Source organism: Rhinopithecus roxellana, chromosome 21 (genome assembly GCF_007565055.1).
Source record: "Rhinopithecus roxellana isolate Shanxi Qingling chromosome 21, ASM756505v1, whole genome shotgun sequence".
NCBI lineage: Eukaryota > Metazoa > Chordata > Mammalia > Primates > Cercopithecidae > Rhinopithecus > Rhinopithecus roxellana.
The window spans coordinates 67,544,900-67,548,635 of NC_044569.1; the positions used below are offsets into that span (position 1 = coordinate 67,544,900).

The following is a 3,736-nucleotide window of genomic DNA, read 5'->3' on the forward strand; positions in this document are numbered from 1 at the left end:
TAAATAAATTATCAAAGCAAATGGAGAGGTTTAACGGAAGACACAGACGAAGATAAAATTGGTGAAGTACAAAATAAATCTCATAGAATTACCCAGAATGCAGTATAGAGAGAAAAAGAGATAGAAAATATGAAAGAAAAGTTAAGAAACTTGGAGAATACAATGACAAGGCCTATCATATGGGTGTTGGAATTTCAGAGGGAAGAGAAAGAATAAGGCTAAGATTATATTTGTAGAAATATTTCTAAGAATGGTTCCTCAGAAACAGTTCCTGAGAGGCCGAGTGCGGTGACTGACGCCTGTAACACCAGCACTTTGGGAGGTGCAGGTGGGTGGATTACCCGAGGTCAGGAGTTCGAGACTAGCCTGACCAACATGGTGAAACCCCGTCTCTACTAAAACACAAAATTTAGCTGCGCGTAGTGGCGGGCACCTGTAATCCCAGCTACTCGGGAGGCTGAGGCAGGAGAATCGCTTGAGCTCAGGAGGCGGAGGTTGCAGTGAGCCAAGATCATGCCACTGCACTCCAGCCTGGACAACAGAGTGAGACTCTGTCTCAAAAATGATGATGATGATAATAATAATAATAATTATTATAATTATTATTATATATTATATGTAAATGATATATATATAAAATATACATAAATTTAAAAATATATATTACAATTATAATTTATTATAATTATTATAATTCCTGAGAATTTCTAATGAATAAGTAAATGGAATAAATGAATCTACACTTAGGCACACCATAATGAATTATCAAGCACCAACAACTAAGAGAAGCCTCCAAAGCAGCCAGTGAAGAAGATGGAGATGTTCAAATGAACAAAGATCTATTTTCATCACCCACAACAGAGGCAGAGCTAAAAATGGAATATTGTTAGTGGGCTGAAAGAAAATAATTGTGTACCTAAAATACTGTAAGTAGAAAAAAGATATATTTTAATATTTAGAGCGTTGGGCGCGGTGGCTCATGCCTGTAATCCCAGCACTTTGGGAGGTCAAGGTGAGTGGGCCACCTGAGGTTATGAGTTCAAGACCAGCCTGACCGACATGGTGAAACCCCATTTCTACTAAAAATACAAAAAAAATTAGCCAGGTGTGTGGTGCGTGCTGTAATCCCAGCTATTTGGGAGGCTGAGGCAGGAGAATCACTTGAATCCAAGAGGTGGAGGTTGCAGTGAGCTGAGATACTGCACTCCAGCCTGGGCAACAAGAGGGAAACTCTGTCTCAAAAAAAAAAAAAAAAGAATGAAAGCAAAATACGGTTGCAGTGGCTCACGCCTGTAATCCCAGCACTTTGGGAGGCAGGGAGCTTGAACTCAAGAGTTCAGGACCAGCCTGGGTAACACACTGAGACCTTGTCTCTAATAAAATTTTTTAAATGTTAGCTGGGCGTGGCAGTGCATGCCTGTAGTTCCAGCTACTCGGGAGGCTGAGGCGGGAGGATCGTTTGAGCCCAGGAGATGGAGGATACCACAAGCTATGATTGCGCCACTGCACTCCAACAACAGTGAGATCTAGTCTAAAAAAAATTAGGGTAAGATAAAGACATTTTCAGGTAAACAAAATGAGTGTTTGCCACTAGACATCCTCACTAGGAAAATTTGTAAAGAATATACCTGTAAATCAGGCAGAAGGAATATGATGCCAGATGAAGGTCAGACACACAAAAATGTGAGGACGAAAAAGTGACCAGTATGTAGGTCTAAACAAACAAACAAACAAAACAAATTAAACTAAATAAAATAATCCCTTCTGCAGTTTATTTTTATGTATTTATTTTTTAGGGGCCATGCTAGTCTTCTCTGTGTCATTCCAATTTTAGGTGAATGCAAAAGTAATTGTGGTTTTTGCACTGCTGGAATTTGCTGTTTGATATTGGAATATGTTCTTAAATAAATATGACGTTATACATCATTAATGGGCATTTCTTGCTTTATGTTTTTTTGCTAATGACTTATTACTTGCTGTTTATTTTATGTTTATTTTAGACTATGGAAATGATGTTAGACAAAAAGCAAATTCGAGCAATTTTCTTATTTGAGGTCAAAATGCAGAAGAGACAACTGGCAACATCAACAACGCATTTGGCCCAGGAACTGCTAGGGCACACACAGTGCAGCGGTGGTTCGAGAAGTTTTGCAAATAGAGGCCGGCCATCGGAAGTTGAGTGATCAATTGACAGCAATCATCAAAGCTGATCCTCTTACAGCTACAGGAGAAGTTGCTGACAGCTCAGCGTTGACCATTCAATGGTCGTTTGGCATTTGAAGCAAATTGGAAAGGTAAAAAGTCTCAATAAGTTGGTGCCTCATGAGCTGAGCAAAAATTTTTAAAAATCATTTTGAAGTGTCATCTCTTATTCTACATAACAACGACAAACCATTTCTCAATTGTATTGTGATGTGCAATGAAAAGTGGATTTTAAGGGCCAGAGCAGTGGCTCATGCCTATAATCTCAGCACTTAGGGAGGTTGAGGCGGGGGGATAACTTGAGGTCAGGAGTTCAAGACCAGCCTAGCCAACACGATGAAACCCCATCTCTAAAAACATTAGCTGGGTGTGATGGGAGGGCCCTGTAGTCCCAGCTACTCGGGAGGCTGAGGCAGGAAATTGCTTGAACCCGGGAGGCGAGGTTGCAGTGAGCCGAGATCGCGCCACAGCACTCCAGCCTGAGCGACAGAGCAAGGCTCAACACCCTGCCTCCCCTGCCCCCCTAAAAAAGAAAGAAAAAAAGAAGAAAGCACAGCCCTCCGTTGAGGCCTCTGGGCGATCCAGTAGGATGCGTCTAGGCGCGGACTGCCTGGGGACCACGCAGGACCGTGACAGGCGCAGTCTTGAGGACACTGGCTTTGACAGCAGCTGAGGGCCTGAGGGAAGAAGGGGCTGCAGGTGTAAGGAGTCAGGCCAGCCCCGGGGAAGTGCGCACGGGTGTGCGGGGGTCATTCAGGGCCCTGACGGAGCTACTGGGAGAATGTAGCCCTGGATCCGCTCTGGGGTGTGGGATGGCGGGATGGGGTGCCTTCCCCGGGACCAGGGCGAGCAGGGTGCGGGGCTCCTGGAGGCTAGCAGGATTAAGGTCGTTTTTAGGATGAGTAGCCTTGCAGGTTCCCTGCTTTCAACCCGGAGGGAACCCGGGTCCACGTGGGAGTGGGATTGGGGGTGAGACCTGCAGCCCACGGAAGGGAGCCGAGGCGCGCGGCCGCGAGGGGCAGGGGCGCCCACGGGGGCGCGCGGCTCATATTATTACGGAGGCCGTCCAGGGCGTCGTGCCCCGGCCGGGCGCCAGGTGGCGGCAGAGGCGAGGCCGGTGCGGCGCAGCTTCCTCGGCAGCGAGACAGCGGTCCCCAGGGTCGGAGGCTGGGGCGGGGCTGGAGCAGAGCGGGAAGAGGAGGGCAGCCAACAGAGCATCGGCGAACGCCTGACCGCCTGAACTTGGGTGGTGAGTTGTATTTTAGGATATGTTAAAAAGTTAGGAATATTAAATAATTGGCTCTTGGCCGGGAGCGGTGGCTCACATGTGTTATCCCAGCACTTTAGGAGGCCGAGGTGGGCGGATCACCAGAGGTCGGGAGTTCGAGACCAGCCAGGCCAACATGGTGAAACCCTGTCTCTACTAAAAATACAAAAACTAGCTGGGCATGGTGGTGCGCGCCTGTAGTCCCAGCTACTGGGGGGGCTGAGGCAGGAGACTCCGTCTCAATAAATAAATAAATAAATAAATAAA

General features: G+C 46.5%; 1 non-coding gene across 1 annotated transcript; it reads right to left on the reverse strand.

Moving 5' to 3' along the window:
* Nucleotides 1-1,750: 1,750 nt before the first annotated feature.
* On the reverse strand, nucleotides 1,751-1,855 carry LOC115895550. Its single transcript, XR_004055746.1, has one exon. It is a non-coding gene; the product is annotated as a U6 spliceosomal RNA (small nuclear RNA).
* Between the last annotated feature and the right edge of the window lie 1,881 nt (nucleotides 1,856-3,736).